Source organism: Calidris pugnax, unplaced genomic scaffold, assembly GCF_001431845.1.
Source record: "Calidris pugnax isolate Ruff unplaced genomic scaffold, ASM143184v1 scaffold63, whole genome shotgun sequence".
NCBI classification, from domain to species: Eukaryota; Metazoa; Chordata; class Aves; order Charadriiformes; family Scolopacidae; genus Calidris; species Calidris pugnax.
In genome coordinates, this window is record NW_015090852.1 from 9,422,502 (window position 1) to 9,442,238 (window position 19,737).

Sequence of the window (19,737 nt, forward strand, 5' to 3'; positions counted from 1 at the left end):
AATGATCCCATTATTTTTATTGTATTTTATTAAATGTGCTGTCATATTTATACAGAGAAAATATATTAGTTATAAGTGTATGAGTATTTCTAAATTTGTAATGAATGGGAAATTATAAAGAAAATTCTTTATTATTAACACATAATTTACTTCTTTTGTATTAAGCAAGTATTTAGCAATGTGTCATACAAGAGATATCTATGTAAGTGTCAAATAAGTTATTATGGCTTTTAACAGTGCTCTAATCAATGGTTATACCTGCCAAGTTATAGAGATACTTGTCCATTTGTAACATTTACATAACAACATATGGCATGCGAGTAGGACAGAAAATAGTTCTTTTGCCTTCCACTCTCGTCTGCCACATATCTGTTATGCCATTGATGCCATTCATCAAGGAATTTCAAAGGACAATTGGTAAAAGAAAACATAAAACATTCATCTCAAGAGGCCTGATTCTGTTTTATTAGATTCTCCCTAGGTTTTCCCAAGCTTTGAAGCAGAGGTAGCAGCAAGGGATCAAGCAGTAAAAGCCTTTTAAAACTTCATCCTCCTCTCCAGCTGGGTCTCAAATCAATTCTTTTTTCACCTGGGCCAGCAATAGTGCTGTATAAGATGAGTGTAAGATGCACTTCAGTATTAAAAAACTTGCTAAAAATTAGCTTCTTTCTTATCCGAGAGACCTTTTACTGGGGCAGCACAGCAGACAAAGCATCAGTGAGACTACAAGTACCAGAATATCTGGCTTGGTTTGGGGAATTTTACGTGGGAATCTGGAAGAATATTCAAAATCTTTTATTCTTGAAGGTGAATCTTTCAGTTTCTCAGGGGTTGTCATGCTGTAGTGATTGCCTTCCTCCATGCTGGGCAATTCTCATTGTGTACACAAGGATGGAAATTAATTCTTTTCTCCATTTGATAACTCCGAGAATCCTGTTATGAAATGGTTTTGAGGCTGATTTCTATAGAAGATCTAAATGAGTCAGAAAATTTATAAGATCTTAACAAAATTGGAATGAGGCACGGTAATTTTGTCTTCTTTCCCTTGTAAATCTCTGTGGTACTGCTGCAGAAAACAAGCCAGCCTGCAGCCTTGGAAGCTATTTACTGAAGAAACGTGGTGGTGACAAAGACAAAACAATGAAATGTCACATCTCAAAATATTTTAAGTAATCTGTTTTAGTGCATTGGTTCTGAGTAAAAACGATTAGAAGGCAGAAGCCTTCTAGTTTGCTTTTTGGTTTGTTTTTGTTTCTTTTCTTTCCCAAACGGCTGACTCCCCTTTTGGAGGTGGGGGTGTGTGGATTTTGCCTTTACCGAAGGGCAGCTGGTGCCCAACCTCAGCTACAGCCCAGCTGCTGGTGCCTCAGGTATGTGGTGGGTGCACAGACGTGCGATGGGTTTTGCAGAGCCGTTCTCAACACCGCAATGGGATGGGGACCTGCTCCTGCTCGGGGCGGGACAGCTGCGCAGCCCCGCCACACCCCGGTGCAATTAACGGCCTGCTTAATTGCCTGCAGCTGGGAATGGGGAAAGGCAGGGAAACACCTGACCTTCCCCCTAACAAAGGGGGATTGCCGGAGCAGAGGACAGGTGTGGTCGAGGGTTGATGCTGTTTCTTAGGCTGCTTCTCCGCAGGCAATTTTTTTTTTGTTGTCCTTTAAAGAGTTGTTTAATTTTAGTCTTAGAGGAGGATAATTCTCTGCAACTGTTGGGAAGCTGGTGCAAGCACAGATCTCTTCGCCCGAGTTGTCGACTTCAACTTTCCATCTTTGGATCTCCTCAGGAGGCCATCTGTGAGAGTCTTGGGCGCGTGTGTGCTGCGATAAAACACCACCAGGGTAAGCTCATGGATCAAACTGCTCAGGCCTGGTTCTCTTCAGAGAATGAGCTTCCACTCTCCAGTAATTCATAGAATTGCAGAATGGTTTGGGTTGGAAGGGACCTTAAAGAACATCTAGTTCTAGCCCCCTCTTCTCTGGGCAGGGACACCAAGTTACTCAAAGCCCTATCCGGGCTGGCCTTGAACCCTTCCGGGGACGGGGCGTTCTTCACACCCGCTGGAGTCTTTTGCTTTTCTTAACGTGTTTTCGGGGTTGGGTTTTTTTTTTGTTTGTTTGTTTTGGTTGGTTTGTTTAGTTTTAATAAATGCGGGAGCGATCTTCCTCTTGGATCTCTGCAGAGAGGCCTTGATCTCTTGGCTCCTCTCAGGTCCGTCTGGTTGTGCCCACGGAAGGCGCAGGAACCGGCGGGGTGCGGGACGGGCCGGGGCGGGAGGGGGCGGCTGCCCGGCGGCCTGGGAGCGCCCTGAGCCCCCGCGGGGAAGGGGAAGGTTGGGACTGCCGGCCTTGCTGTATCGTTAATTGCTTTTCATAGCCTTATTCTGGGAGAAGAATGGCTTTTGTGCTTGGTCGTTACCTCCCTGATCGTTGCAATTCGCAGTTCCTCTGGGCTTTTATTCTAAATAAGTTTTCCTGCAGATCGCCCCTCTTTTGCTAAGGTGTCGCTGGCAGCCGCCCCAGAGAGCCGCGTCCCGCTAGGTTAGCTCAACCCTTGGGAGCCCTTTCTTTGCAATTAACTCAGCTGTGTGCCCGGTTTTCATTAGAACCCGATAATTGGTAAACCAAAGTATTGTAGAACGTTGCAATATTTTCGTCGCTTGTGATTTATTTTCCCCTCAAGTGGTGGTCATGTTGTGTAGGTTATTTCTGGCTAGAATGACATACAAGCTGTGCTACACTGAAGTGATTTACCACAGTTACAACCATGTGTGTAATATACTTCTAGTTTCTTTGTCGTGTATGCTACATGTCATGAAATATTACTGTTGAGTGTTTAATACACTAGAGCATAGCAGGAGATGATACCAGATTAATTACACTTGTAGAGTATATAAATCACAGCTTTGAAGCTGGAGTTGTTCAAGTGCATATGCTACTTTATATGCTACTTCTAAGGGTGTCAGGTGAGCTGCTGCCTGCACTGCTCAAGTTTCTTGCTTTCCACAGAGATTAAATAGTCTCATTTCTCAGCTTCACTGAGGGCTCCTACTTCTACAGTCTTCGGGATTAAAACAGAACAAGTTTGTTCTAGCAAAATGTAATATTAGGCCGCTACGAAGCTGGAAACAAGGCTAACGTCAAAATGCAGTTATGGAAGTTCATGTGTGGGGTGAGTGGGAAGTGTATGTGGTGTTGTGTACTCCTTTTCCAGAGAGTTATAGTTGTTCTCGCTATTAGGTCCTTCCACTGCGGAATTTAGGATCTTTCTTTTCTAGTTGCTTTCTCCATCTTCTGCATCTGACCTGCACATTCGAAGTCTTGAGGGACACTTAGTGTTTGGCTGTACTTTTCTACCAGAATTTTCTGGTAGTTAGAATCTGTTCTTCCTACCAAGGACCTTGGCGTAAGCACCTCCGGCTGCAGTTCCTTGGGTTCCTTTTTTATTCCTTGAAACACTGAGCAAAGCTGTATTTCTGTAAGCTGTGAACTTCAAAACAGCTCTATATCCCCCTTTCTCTCCTTGTTTTATCCCTTCAAGGATTATATTAATATTCCAAACTTTCTAGTACTCCTTTGATACTGAATTTAGGCTACTCAAAGGGCCAGATAATGGGATTTAGGTCTGAGCTAGTGTCTGCCAGAAATCAGTGAAGAATTTTTCACTGGAGAAGGAGGGAAGTAAGAAGGAAGGCAGACCCTTTCCTTAGTACTTTGTTAAATTTGTTAGCAGATCTCTGGGATATGACAGAAATTGTTACATATGTCAGTTTGCTTCTTAACAGTGCTTCTGTTTTGTTACCAACTACATAAAACTGTATCATATTTAAAAGAATTTACATCTATGATATGAATTTCACATTTGATGCAGGGAATGCATGCTCCTCTACTTATAGCTTCCTCTTGCAAACTAGAAAGTTTAACATGCTGTTACATGAACTGTTGCATTAGCCACTTTATTACCAGAAACTTACCAGAAACTTTAAACCAGAAAACTTAAAAGTATGTGTACCTAACCCATATGCTTAGCTTTGCAAATAGCAAACACTTGCAACTCAGTGTTTGGTTATATCTAGTGACAACATGTGTTCTATAGTGCATGTGCCGAGGGACCCTCAGGAAGACTTCTGTGTGAAAAGAAGAGGTGATAACTTCACACTTGTCAGCAGGCAAGACTGTGGCCATTTTGTAATCTGTGTTTTCCTACTATGCCACTTCTTTGCATTTGTTTTTAACTAATTTTCTTCCTTTTTTTTTTTCTTCTCCAAAAGACATTTATGACCCTTTTTACATTTCTATGACCAGAACATGGTCTGATCAGTAACTACTAGCGGCTCCTTTAGATGAAGATTAAAAAAATAACAGCCTGCATATGTTATGAAAATTTTTTCAGGTGCTTCTTTGTTAAAGTCCCTGTGGCCCAGGCCATTAATACCAGAATTCTTTTTGTCAGACTTGGTAGCGTGATGTCTGAATTTTGCTAAATCAAATTTGCTTCTTTCAGAAATCTTTGTGTGTTACTTCCCTAGAATTCAGCTGGTATGAACCCTCAGACTCAATGCTGATGTTCTCTATTGAGTTTTGAGAACCAAAACTTCACAAATATGTAAACATTCAGAATGAAGTGAAGCAATTCATGCATGCAATATCAATAGCACTAGTATTTTTGGGAGAATCTTGAAAGTCTAAGGATAGTTACCTATCAAGGGGAAGAGTAAGATTTGAGCTGACTACTCAGTATATACCTGTCATGTAAACACTTCTGTAACTAGAGTTTCTCTTTAAAAGTGTTTATTAATAAATTCTACCCACTTCTGTGAACTTAAACTCTTAACTGAAATGGAAACTTCACAAATGTCAAAACTGAGCATCTCTGGAGGAGAGATTCCTTTGTTCTTGAACAAATACACAAGTAAAACAAAATCTTATAATGATTGCACAGCATGGTTTGATTCAGACTCAGGCCTGTGGTTTCTTTTGATGAGTATACAGTGATTTTTACGGTGTGTTAAAAGAAAAGGTATCATGCTCCTTCTCAGAATTATTTGCATTTAGAAACTATTTGGACTAGGTTAACAGTGCTGTGAGATCCTTCAGGTATACATTTAGATTTTTCCACCCTTATATGTGAATTTCTTGATGATACTTGGGAATCCTCCCCGAGTTGAGATACTGTGTAACTGGTTAATGACACAACCTGATTCAGATTGCCCTGTCTACAGTCTCTGTGTCTGTACAAAACACCTGCATGCACAGCTTCTGTATTAAAAGGATAATTTTTGCAGGTGATTTGGGGTATCTTAAGTGTAACTCACATATGCTTGTTTTAATGAACAATGAAGTGTTGAATTTTTATACTGTTTAAAGCAAATTCAGGAAAAAAAATGCCATTAGAGGATTTGAAAGTTGGGAGTGATTATGTGGTGTTTCAGATCTGGGTATTTATAGGTTATATTCTAATGTTTATTCCTAATTATATTGAGCTCATCCTGCCTCGCTAGTATGAGGATGCACTGGTGTTTTGTGCTTGAGATACTTGGTGTTGTAAGTGCTTGCCTCTGTCCTTAACTTCTATAACTATACGTGTCAACGTGGCAGTATGTGAGTCCTTTACAGATTAGGATACACCTCACTGCTTTGACTTTCTTTTTTTTTTTTTTTTTAAATTAATACTATTCTTGCTCTTCTATGAAATGTGATTTTTTTTAAAAAAAAAAAATTGTCCCTGTACTTAAAAAAAAAAAAATAACTTGATGAGAGTGCAAAACTGTTACTTCATGAAAGATGGTTGTATCATTCATACAAAACTAAAATGATTCCTTGTTGGTATAAACTACCTGTTTTTCTCATCTCAAAATCAAGCAAACTGGATATTTTGTAGCCTCTTGTCCCTGAAACGACCTTATTTTGGCTGACATCTGTTGGTCTCAAATTAGCTTTTTGACAGGATAGTATCTGGTAATTTTGTGCGAGTTTGTGTTTAACTGCCTTGTTTTGGATTTTTCCAGATAAAACTCCTTTCTTGTTTGCTGTGACCTTTTCTGTTTCATCCAGTTCGCTTGCTTTCCAATTTCCACTCTTCTCATGAAAGTGTCTGTTCTCCACTGCTATTGTTTCATTCCAGTGTCACTGATTACAGAAGTTCTTTTGTCTGTCAATATATACCATATCTATTATATCCTTCTGAGTGAGTGTGACTTTCACCTCCTATTTTTTTTCTCTGTTGCTGATGACTTTGTCCTTGTAATGATGTTGCTTGGTTTACTGTTGTTAGCTGTTATTCAGGCTTCAAACTATTTCCAATCTGGCTTCTTTCCTTTGAACTCAGGAACTGAGTATGTTTTTGGGAGTTTGTATCTTCTTACAGGATTGGCTATAAAAAATAATATGCTTAACCTGTGATCAGTGCAGCAAAGGCTTTTGTGGTTTGATTTTATTAGACTTTTCTAAAGTCTCATTTTTATTAACTTAAATGTTGCTATAGTACGCCAACAACTTACACTTGTGTAAAAAGTAGACACAGGATTGTCTTATGTGTCTAATTATGAATCTTTGTACATGGAGAGAAAGGCCAGCTATTCTTTTCTCATCAAAAACTATTACTTGATATTACACTGATAGTAAGTAGGTACCTGTAAACTCTAGTAGTAATAATAAAATGATAAATAAGAATTTCTTATGCAGAGGAAGCACGGTAATTTGACTGTTGCTAGATTCTAGTGTATATGCGTTCTTAGCAGAATCCGAGTGTTTCCTGAGCAGAGCTGAGGATAACAGCAGATATGGAGCTAAAGAGGAATGATCTTTCTACAAGGATATTTCAGAAGAGAAAAATAAAATTCCTGAAGGTGAAATGTCCCTTAGACAGTTTGCCTTATATATTCATAAGGCATTGTTTACACATTAAAGTTCCTTTAGCTTAGCATTGGAGGTTGCTTTATTTCCTTAGTACTACTCTTAAAAACAGTTTTTATTTAATTTCTGCAGAGTGCTTTTTTTTAATACCAGAGTAATGCAGGATAGGAAGTTGCTTATACACTTAAGTAATGCAAAAGCGAAGTTATGCTCGCGTTTTACGCTCCCCAAATCCTTCTCTGCCTACTTCAGTTTCTGTTAAGAATATATGCAAATAGGGCGCATCTAGGATGTTTTATAGTAAGAACCTCATGGGGACAAGTCTCTTATTTATCTGGCACAAAGTATGATTTAATCATAACTTATGAAAAGAATATTTTAAAGGAAAGCATTGGTGCTAGAGTGGAATTCAGCCAAAAATTTGTTCTGTGAAAACTGATGCTTTTCATGAAGAGTGTGATTTAAAGTATTCAGCTAGTGCTTAAAGAAGGTTAACTTTCTTGGCCTGTAGACTATGTGCTGTTGCCCTAAATACACCAATATTTCTTTGGAATGACAGTGAACTTTCTTATGTTCCTTATGAATTAAAGTGAATTCTCTATGAAAATGAAGTGAAGGTGTGTTTTTGTTTTTATAGGTGAAACCATTTAACTTCTTACTAAAAGCTTTACCATTCTTTATAGCAAATCTTTAAAAAAAAATTAATAGAAGCCTGTGCATTCAGACAATGCATGTTCATAACCCATTTTGTCCAGCAGTGATTGAATTCTGGTTTGTATGGTGGGTTTTTTTGTTTGTTTTATTTTAATTTTTTTAGCAGTTGTTGGCAGTTCTTCTTTGGTTTCAGGGACAATTATCATAGAATCATTATTATGCATTCAATAATGCATAATAATGCAATATCAATTATGCATTACTTCAGTCTAAACCATAGAATCTGTTACATAGTGCATAACTTTAACCTGTAAATGTGAATTCATGTGGGTAAAAGGAGCGTCACTCAATGGGGAACTTACCCTTTGATGATAGAGGACAATTTTAACAATCTTTCTTCTAACTGTCTCTCTAGTCTACATCTCCAGGTAGGTTCTCCAGGTTTAAAATGATTCAATGATTCTTCCCTTCCTCCTATATTGGGTAAATGGCTTTCCTTTTTCTACCAAGGAAAAGCAGTTTACCTCCCTGCCTTTCCAGAGTCTACCTCTTCTTCACCACACTTGTAAACTCTTTTCTTCTCTTGAAAACAAAACAAAAAACCCCAAACAAACCCCAACAACTCCCCCAAACAACAAAAAATACCCAAAAAACCAAACAACAAATGCCCCAAACAAACAAACAAACAAAACCACCCCCCTCTATCAAAAAACAACCAAACAAAACCCCAAGTATACAACATCAACTTCTCCTTTGGCAAGATACTCTTGATGGAAGTTTCATGCTTGCTGATAAAAGGCAAGCAAAAGTTTCATATGATCAGTCTTCAGTACCTGGACTTCAGAAGTTGCTTTGACTCTCATCTTCTTCCTTTGAGCTCTGCAAATAACGTACCAGTTATAAACAGCTGTAGCACAGCAATATTCCACACTGGACATGTAGGAAGGCTGTGGATGCATGGCCTTTGCCCAAGGAAGCAAAAATGCTGGCATTGCTGCTGTCATTAGTCTTTTATGCCAAAATAAATCCTTGCTTCTACCACTGTGTCACTTGAGCTTTGGCTTTCCAGTTCTATTGGACTTCACCACTGACTCTGATAGTTCACTTCCTGTGACAGAAAATGTGTGATCACACTCTGTTTTCTGCTGCTAAAGAAGTTCAAAGTAAATTGTCAGAGTGGAGCTGTTTAACAGAAGAAAGTATTGTTCAGTGTGATGAATAGAAACATCACTGCTGGGAAGACAGTGGCACTGGAAAAGGAAGTCATATTTTAAATGACCTGAAATCATAATGAGTACAAATAGGCATTTATTAGAAATGAAGAGTCATAGCTGTTTTGTGGTTGGGCATCTCAAAAGTCAGAATTGAATAATTTTGTCACAGGGTTATTGTTGGACTGAAGATGAGAATGTTGAAAATAATTTTGGGATATAAAAATCCCTTAATACATTAATTCTAGTTGTGTGAAATGGGCAAAGTTTTGCTTCAGCTAATTAATATATTCTTGTTAGTGTGTCTGTATTAACAAAGGAGGCTTAGTGATAGTGGAGTCTCCTAAAGTGTACCCAACTAATCCTTAGAAATGCCCAGGGATCCTTGTTTACAGAACGTTATCTAGGTGAAGACTCTGAAGTCTGACTAAGGACTATGAAGGCTGATAAGTGGACTAAGGTCATCTAGAGGGTGACTGATGAAGATGAGGATAGGACCACTTGATGAAGTAAATGACGGCCAGAATGCTTGTAACTGCTAACACGGGACAGTAGATAGTAGCAAAGACTGTGAAATAACATGTAGCGTAATCAACTAATCAAAGGCATGTCTAGAATAATGATTTTGTAGAGTAGGTGTGTATATGCTTTATAAGGTGAAAAGGTGTGAACTAAACCTGTAATAGGTTAGGTGGACGGGGAGAATGTGAGCCCCAGCTTCTCAACCAATGAGAAGGGAGACAGAAACTTAGGTGACCCGGGTAGACTATAAATACTTGAAAGCTGAAAGATGGCGTGCCTGTGCTTTGAGATGCACCCGATTCAGTGCTGTTATATGCTTTATAAGGTGAAAAGGTGTGAACTAAACCTGTAATAGGTTAGGTGGACGGGGAGAATGTGAGCCCCAGCTTCTCAACCAATGAGAAGGGAGACAGAAACTTAGGTGACCCGGGTAGACTATAAATACTTGAAAGCTGAAAGATGGCGTGCCTGTGCTTTGAGATGCACCCGATTCAGTGCTGTTTCGTACAATAATTTTTTATGCTTTTCTTTGCTTCGGTGACTTTGTTCTCTTGTAAATTCTGAGTGTGAGCCGGTGTTTCTAACATAGTATTTTCAGCACTTATGTTTGGCACGTTGCAAGGAATTGGACTAAATTAGGCATTAAAATCCATAATTAATGGGCAAGAACATCCAGAAGGCTGGAGCAGGGCTGTGAGAGATGCAGGAAGCTTCAAGAGAAGCATGTACTAGGACAGTACAGGTTCTGATGGCAGTTCTGTACTCTCTGGGATGGAAATACAGCTAAAGGTAGTTGACTTGGGACAGGTGATGGAACTAGTGAAGGACAGAAAGAAAGGTCAGAAGAATTATTCAAGAAAGTAAACATTCTAATAGCCAGGGGAAGCAGCACTGTTTCTCTTGAGAAATTACTCTTTGGTCACTGAGCAGTATTGCCAGACATTCTGCATCAGGAGTATGTAGATTACTTTTTTTGTTTGTCTTTGGAATTAGATGAAGGCATCGACAGCAAAGAAAACCTTTATATGTTGGAAACTAACACTCTTTCCTTGTGACATCTCTTCATCAATGCCCCACATATGATAATTATTTTTTGGTTGGCTTTTCATAATTTGTGCTACAATGGACAATCAGCAACTTTAATTGCCATCTATAAGAGAAAGTGAGATCAGCTCATGGTCAGAGGTTGCTTATTTACTCAGCATTTCAACTTAGAAGTTTCATTGCCACGAAGAGAGTAGGAGTTTTCTAAGTATATTTGAACTTTTTTTTTTGTATTATTCAATTCTTATCTCTGAGTGTTAGACTTTTCACAGGTACAAACCAATAGACAAGATTCCTACTTGTCCACTGGCTGAAAACATATGCCCTGCAATTCAAGCATGGTGTGCAAAAAGATGATTGGCAAAATACAGGTCTCTGGCAAAAATGTATTTACTACTTAAGCTGAGGACTAGTTTGGTAATGGAAAAAATGTTTCTCATTGTCAATTTTTATTGTTTTTTAAATGCCCTAGGAGTTCTTATTCTCCTGTTGGTGGACACTGAGTGGGAAAAGTAACACAAAGTAAAATGTTTGTGTGGAACCAAGCCAAAAGTGTGTGTATATATATATATCTCGTAAGCCTTCCACTCTGTGAGGTTAACTGTTCTTGTCTTTTCTGCAGAGTAAACTCTGTCACTTAGGGAATCTGTCCAATGCTATTGCAGGAAAATTCTAATGGCTAGATCTCTCTTTCTTGCCCTCCCAGAGTAACTACTGTAGCTTTTCAAATCTGCAGCCACAAAAGAAATACCATATTATATACTGTGAAAGCATACTACATTTATAAATGTGTATTATAACTTTATAGTTATCTTTCTACCTCCTTGGAATTTTATTTCATCATATTTTCTTACTCTTTTCCTGTAAAATTCTACACTATATCTTCAAAGACTCTTAACAAAGAGACATGACACTGATATAATTTATGATTAGGTGACAACCAGCAGTCAGTGAACACAGTGATGTTACTAACCTAATGTCACTCCATACAGATAATCCTCAAAGACTCTGGTATTAGAGAGAAGTTAAATGCGTAGAAGTGTTTTTTTACAAAGAATGCTGTAGTTGTGTACTGTGAGTAAGTGACATAAACACATCACTAAAGTTTGTGATAACAGTTGAGATGGTAATAAATAATGAGAAAATCACTGTTGCAGAATTCTGCAAATATTTTGTTGCAGTCAGGTGCATGATAATGTGCATTAATTTCTTACAGTATGGTAGTGCATTCATGAGAGTACTTAGAGACCAGCCTTTGTGTCTAGGTTTATGAATATCCTCATTCTTCTTATTCATTGTGCATTCCTTGTATATTTCCATCTTAAGATGCAGTACAAAACAATTATACAGCGAGATTTTTAAGCCCCCCCTGTGCTACATTATCAGTGTTTTTTCATTGTTCAAGATTCTTTATTTTAGGTCAAAGATCATGTTACTCTGTCTTAGTCAATGGCTAGCTAGTCAATTTTTGACAGCAAAAAAGATTACCCAGACCGGAGGTCAATAGTACAGAGGTATTATAGATCACATTGCCCTGTCCTAATCAATTGAACTGTATTAGACAATTCAAGGTTGTAATAATACTGTACTTAAGCATATTAAGGATGTAAAGAAAGTGGAGTTTGGGAATTAAACTGCATAACTGCTATGCTATATATTATTCTGTGTTTTATTGATGGATATCAAGAGCATATAAGTAGATTGCCACTGCCACCTGCTATAGACTATAACTCTATAGAGGTGTTGGCCAAAGGCTGATAGTCCTGCCAATATGTTTGTGTCACCACTGACCGCAGTGGAACTCCTACTAATTTACACTGGCATGAATAAAGGGGAATTTGACCCATGTTTCTTGGTTAGTTAACCAGTCTGTTACTTAAATGCAGTTAGCTGCCCCCTTGAAGTCATTGCTGCTACACAGCTGGTTTTTTGTTTGTTTTTTTTTCTTGCAAGGCTTTACTTTTTATTTCATTGCTCGTTACTGCTGTTGGGTGTTAATCTGCAGTGGGCCCCAGTTTACTTTACAGCTGCTAAGGTGAAAATATTACTTGCAAAAATCACTCTGTGAAGTTTATGAAGGAGCAGACAGTCACGTTGTTTAAATATATTTAAAGCTATTAATTTCAGTGAATTTTTCAGTGAATACACCAATTTACTTTAGCTGAGAACTTGGCTCATTGTTTTATTTGTGAAATTAGTCCACAGTCAGAATTGATGCAGTGATACCATAGCTCAGGGAGAAAGTAAGCCATCCATTGGAAACTTGCATGTCATATTCCTTGAAATATTTTAAGAATATTGATTGTTTTTACTGTTCAGTTCTTTAAGAACCACGTGTTTCAAACAGCTTTCTAAACTTCCTAATCTCTTTGCATGGACAGACTTCATAGTGCTTTGCAGTACCTGACTCTGTGTACAAAAGTAGAGAGAGAGGTTTGTTTTGGTGGGGTTTTTTGTCTTTTTTTTTTTTTTTTTTTGAGCAGTGACTTTTTTCAGGATCCTTTGTTTCACCAGTTTTAATGCAATCCATGCAACACTGTTTATCTCTTACAGCTGATGCTTATAGATAGCTTGCTGCAGATTACGTAGATTATCTAAGCTTTTCTCTGCTAGTATTTTCTTACAGCTTTTTATATTCACTGTGAAGTCTGACTTGGATTCAAATCTAGTAATTATCAATGTCAAGAAAGTAATCAGATGACTGTCAGTTTTACATATGTGTTTGCTGAGGCTCACTCTCAAAATGAAAAACAAATTCTTTCCCAGATATCCTGCTTGATAGTCATTTGCACAGAAGTAAAAATAGATGCCCTGTTCAGAAATGAAATAACTTCAAAATCTGGCCTCATTTTAAAGAGCAACGTGCACATGAAGAATCGTTAGGCAAACAGAATAACTTAAGTAAATGTGACTTCTTTGAACAGGTAAACTTTACAAAATCTAATTAATTATAAACACAGTGTGATTTAATTTTTTTCTTTTTATTAAAATAGTTAAGCAATGATACGTGCTCTGATCTCTTGCCCAGTGTCCTGTTACCCAGGGACCCACTTAATGGTGTTGCTTTGTCATATGTTTTTTCCCATTTTGTACTTTAAATCAAACCTATAGTGTGTACCTTTGTTGTTTCCAGTACTGCGCACAATTTTTGGCCACCAGTGAAAGTGGGTACCCTAATTAGTAAAAAGTGGTTTTGCTTACTTGGATTATTCATATCTCACTTAATGTGCAGATGTAAACATGAAAGCTTTTAAGCCTAGCATATCTGTAATAAAAGGGTCTGATTTAGGTAACACTTTCAAGGTGGGTCACGCATAGTTAAAAGGAACTCAGGGTTAGGAATTGCAGATGATTCTTTTCTGTTCTAATAGAACAGATGTATTCTATTTTTATTTTTTTTTAAGGTTTAAGGTATAGTCATGCAGGCAAACGTAGGCTATACTGGCATGTACATAAGTAACCCATTTACTGAGTCACTGTCATTTTAACAGTGGGGAGCTCGACTCCCCGAGGTGTCTCTAAAGCATTTCAGGCTCACTGAGTCAGGACTAAATAACATCCAGCTGGGTAAGAACAAACACCTGTCAGATAATCCAGATAATAGCAGGTTTAGTTATCAGTGCCCTTCTCTACCTGCCTCTTCTTCCCCCCGCCTTTCTGAATGTATGATGCATTTCCCTCAACATCATGTTTAAAAGCTTCAATAATCCCGTAATGGCAGCTGATGGAAACCTTTTATATGTTGATTCCCTTTTGCCTTGGTTTCAGAAAGATGATGGAACTTTGCATGATGAAACCTTGGTTAGAACGGTTCTTTTTGTGTTCAGGTGTTTTTTAGATGGGATTTCTACTTTTTGGAGGAGCATAATTCTAACAGTCAATGTTAGTGTAGCTACTTCTGGAATAGACATTATCTTTTTCCTCAGAGAGAATACAATTATGCAAACTGAATTCTTTGTGAGTATGTCCACTTCATAAATATTTCTTTTCATTGTAAGGCCAGTGATACAAAGGCTGACAGTGAAAGTTGCAGAGCATGAGTGTAACCAAGGCAGACTTGTGAATATTCATAAAGGACTTTATAATATATTTTTTCTGGCTCAACCAAATACCTTTCCTATTGTCAAAGGTCTGCTTCTATGGGAAAATAGTTCTGCTGATTTTAATGGGAGATTGACAAAATCTCAAGACTTTTATATAGCTGCTATTGTTCCTTATTAGTTAACATTAGTATAGTGTTTTAAAATTTGCACGTAGCTACATAACTGTAAAGGTTTTATTACATGATGCTATAATACAAATCAAGTTTCTTCATCCTGGAAGGTAATTGTGCCTTAAAAGAAAAAAAAAAGTTCAGGCGTAGAATATAAACTTGTAGATTTGACCATAAAGGTCTAGAATGAACATACGTCTACACATAATTAACTTTACTTACAAGAATGCTACATAAATTCAGTGAAAGGTTTTTTATTTCTTCCATTTTTTATATTTTCTGTAATATAAAACAAATCTAACTGAATGTTCAAATAGAAGATATTATATGGTAACTTGCCATGTTTCTATTGATCTAAAAGTGATAAGACTGCTTTATAAACAAATCTTTAAAGGACTTCTTGGTTCCCTCAAAGGAGACCAAAGACTGTCTAAATAAGTTCGTGATGTAGCATAGATAGAGGAGTCTTAAGGTAACAACGTTGGGTAACAAACTAATTTTAATTATGTATGTTCAAGGTAATACTGACTTGCGTTTGCCATATTGTTTCTTTCAACATATTTCAAAAACCTTGAATAGTGTTGGTGTCCAACTACCTAGCCTACAGTTGTTGGACCTATCAGTCTGTATAACTATAATTACAAGCATTATACTTGCTAACCTCCAGATATCTGACCAGTACTGAATGTAAATTAAGACTGCCTTGACTGAATTTACTTCTAAGCCTGCCTTTGCAATTAGGGTGACTTTGCATCCTTGCTTGGGATACTGGCCGAACAGCTTATGATCAGCTTTTTTTCTTTTTTTAAGTTGTCTGAAGTATGTTTCCTGTTTTCTAGGTATACAGGCAGCCCTAATTCTGCTATTTGCCAAGTTTTGAGGTAGTTTGCATTTTTCCTGCTGTCCTAGCATAGTTCTCTGTAATACATATTTATCTTTTCAGTATATTTTATATCCAGCTGCATCAGGGTGCTACAGGGTACTGTCAGCTTTATCAATTTGATCTTCATTGTTGGTATAAATTAGTTAATCTGATTGCTTAATTAGCTGAATATTCTTAACCTGGTAAATTTAAATAGAGGGTTTGCAGCTGCAGACCATCAAGTGTAACTGTATTTAAGAAAAGTGGCTTAACTATTTTCAGTCTGTCATATCAAAACTTTATCTAGGCTGAAAATCTGTCAAGATTGTTTGAATCAAATCAACATAGTTAATGCTTAGGTTAGGTTATTTCTCTGCTCTATTGTGTTAAAATGCTGCATGCAGTTCTTGAATTTGGTGTCTGATTTGCAGTGTCGAAAGTGGCTTTAAGCAGACTGTAAGCATTTGCCTACAGCATTTGAAGGGAAGGAATTCTGTAGAAATTCTCACTGTCATTCTGTAGAAATACTCTCTGGGAAATCAGAAAGTGGCATTAATGGGTTCCAAGAGACATGATCAAACCATATTGTTCTGCTGGCAGAAAGAAGATGGCAGTAGGAAAGATCAGATGGTGGGTGTAAGTTAAAAGGTATCACGTGACATTTGACAGCGTGGAAGACATATGTTGAAGACTCGTGGAAGCAAAAAGAGGAAAAAGCAGTCAGGAATCCATTGTGTGTATATAATATGCTAGCAGCCTGTGATGATCCATTGAAATGCCTCATACACCTTCTGTGTAAGTTTTCTGGTGTAGTTTCTGGTTTCTCATCAGAAGCATGGCTTTTCCTACTTTGACACCTTTCAGCCCCAACAAGTGTTTTGCTACATGGCCTTTTTGTAGCTGAGTTCAAGGTTAATCCTGTTTTTGTCTGATGCTTGTTGGTTATATCTCAGCTCCTCAGCGGTATTTAGGTGCCTACCCTGCAACTGGGTTCTGTTCCATATCTCTTACTTAAAATGCATGTCAATAAAAGGTTTTGTAGGGTCATGTTTTGCTTATTGAATTCTCTATTCAAATTTAAGTTCTCCACAGAGGCTTATTCTGTAACAGCAATAATGCAGGAGAGAATAAATGCATCTCTGATAGGCAATCCTCTTGAAAAATGTCTTATTGGTGTTTTTGGAATTGCAAGTGAAGGCCAACTGATTTTGTAGGACCTGGCAATTCTATTTCTTAACTCATCGTGACAAAGGAAGCAGGACTGGGTTTTCTGGGATCCAATGGGTTGTGAGTAGCTACATGCCATTATTAACAAATGGGCCTAAACGAGGCAACCTGCAGGAACTAAGGCTGACAGGGCAATTGGTTTTCATTTCCAGGATCTTGAGGAGTCTGACTGGGTAGTTTTGGAAAATCAGGCCAATAGTTACACGTATGGTACTTCTGTAGCTAATGTGCAGACACTGTGAGGCTTTGGAGTTAGAATATTTTACTCTATTGGTGGAAAAGTAAAAAGATCCCTCTCTCAAGTGGGGTCTAGGATGGCTGATTAGCTGTTATAGGATACTGTACATTGCCCTGGCTCTGCTTCGAGTCATGTTATAATGATACCAGTATGTTGGGAACTGGGGGCTTCAGTGTCATGGAACTTGAGTGAAGTCTCTCTGACAGTTCCACAGACAAGGTGAACTTTTTGTAAACAGCTAATCATAACTTGTTATCGGGCATCTACGGTGGCTGGCTGAGCACACACGTGAACATTGGCTTACGTGTTGCAACTTCTTGCTCATGCAAAAATACTTGTACTACGGCTGTTATGCCAATAAAAGTGTTCGTGTGCAGAAATCAGTTTATGTTCAGCATGTACATGCCTTGAACTCCCCAAACTGGTACAAACTGAAGATACCTTCACTTCTGGAAAGCTACTACTTAAAGACAGTATGGAAAAAGTGACATGCAAAGTTAATCTGTATCAAGGCTCTGAGCTCATGTGTTCACCATGCTTGATGAGATGGATTTTTTTTTTATCATTTTCTGATATCTTCTCTATGACATATAATCATTGATTTGTCATCTGCTGTCTTCAGGATTTAAAGATGCATAGTGAATCTTAAGACAAATAGGAAAAGAGATTTGGAAGATGCCACTTATATCAAACTTAATATTTCACTGGTTAGCAATTCTGGTTAGAAATTCTACCTGAATTTCAGTTCTAAGTAAGAGGCTGGTGCATTTGTTATAGGCTACAGCTCATTCTGGGTTGTGACTGTGCTTTTGGAATAGTCATGTTTAAGGTGTGACACTAAGTTATTGTGCTTTCCAGAAACAGACTAAGAGAAGGATTGCGAAGAGGTGCACAGCTCTTATGTAGCTAATAGACCTGCAGAAAAACTAGAGGCAGGTTCTGAAGTGGTTTGTGGATTAGGGAGATGTTTGCTTCTCTAATGCTGTGCCAGAAAGTGTCTTGTAGTAAAAGTGTAATTGTGTTGTACTGTGTATATGTGATGGTTGGAAAAAACTTTGCTGATACAGTTGTTTGTACAGGAGTTGAAAATAGCGGGGGTGTCCTATCAGTTACAGGGTGGTGGTGTATCATCGCACCCTCTTTTTTGCTTTGTGTTTTTCTTTTGCTTGATCTTCTAGAGAAGTTTGACTCTTTTTTTGTTTGTTTGTTTGTTTGTTTTTTGGTTTTTTTTTTTGTTTTGCCTCAAAGGGTTGTGTTGCTTTACAATTAACTAAAAAAATTAGGTGAAGAATTTAAATATGTGATTCCTTTATCATCAAGAACATGCGTTTGCATTGGTTTAGCCAGGTATGACTTTTCAAGGAGATAATGTTTTGCAGTGGGGTAGAAACCAATGCAGATGGCTCTCATTTCACCCTTCATTACTACTAACCACAGGGCAACTTTGAAAGCTTCAACCTCTCCTTGCACTTCTTGTAATCTTACATCAAAGTCTGTTTCCAGCTGTGCTAAGTAAGACTTTGTTTTATCCAGATATGAATCAGGCTTATTCATTGCCCTTATTCTCTATTCTTTCTTGACCTGTTTCAATTTTAGTCAGCAGCAGAATTATTGCCTTCATGCTGATAGCTCTGTTGCCATTTTGCCATTGACTTTTTATTATGTTTACTAAAAAAAACCTCAGATCGTTTGTACTGAATTTCATTTTGAAGCCTTGGAGTATTTCCACAGGATCTTTGAAGATCTCTTGTAAAATGTTTATCTTGCAAACTGACTTCTTATGAAACAAAAACTAAGGGTTGGGTTTTGAGGTTTGCTGCTGCATGTGCAAGTGGGTTCTATTAAATTCCTCACAGCACTGTTACAACTGTTCCCTGAACAAAGAGATCAGGATGCTGTAGTTCTCAGGGTCTTTCAGATTCACAAAAGATATTTCAGTGCCTAGATACCACCAGTGATCGGAATGTGACCACTATGCCTCTGGAGAAGCTAGTTAAGTTGTTGGCAGCTGTCTTGGAAACTTGTTTCATTATAATTGACCACAAGCCTTCCTGGACGCCTCCTTTACTCTGCAGTGTGCATTCAGGAGCTGAAATTAAATCTATTTTCTGGGTTAGATTTCCTGTGGATTTTTATAATTTTGAGGCTTTCTCATTTCAAAGCATTGATAAATTAGACTTTTGATACCAGAGCACTTTCTTTGTGTGAGTAGATACTGCTCGATAGTTGTTTTTCTAAATTTTTTTCATCTTTGCAATTAAAGGCTGCTTCACATTGCTGCTGATGGGCTTTAAGAAGCAGCCAAGGATTTAAAGGTTGGAGAAACTGACTCCTAGCTCTGTCCATGAGACTGGAAACATGTTGCCATGGCAGTGTGTGGTATTGTTTGCTAAATATTTGAGGTTTTTTGAGTATTCTCCCTGTTATCAACAGACTGTACATAGTGATTCTATAGCACAAGGCCGTGGGAGCTGTCCAGGCTTGTGCTGGCCTGAGGGGGCTTGTCTTCCTGTGTCCAGTGACCCTGTGCCTGTGGCATCCTTGGGCTCAGCGTGTCACAGCACGGGGGGTTGGTATGTAAGAACCCACAACATGGTGTTGGCTGAGGCTGGAGGAGGTGTGTGGACACCTGCCTGGCTGAGCCTAGGCTCCAGTGGGAAGGAAGCTGAGTCTGATAAGAAAATACGTGAAAACAATCCCCATGTGGGCAAGACTGAGCAGGAATAGGTATTCCCCACCAGTGCTACCTTAGGCAATCAGAAAGGGTCATCCAAAGACCCAGGGGCAAACTGGGATGGCCTTCGAATAACACTTTTGCCTGTATAAGTAATGAGGCTTTTCTTATTAATATGGACTAACAATGCATTTTCAGCTCCCTTTGAGTGTTGTTCCCTTTTATCCACAATAACTTC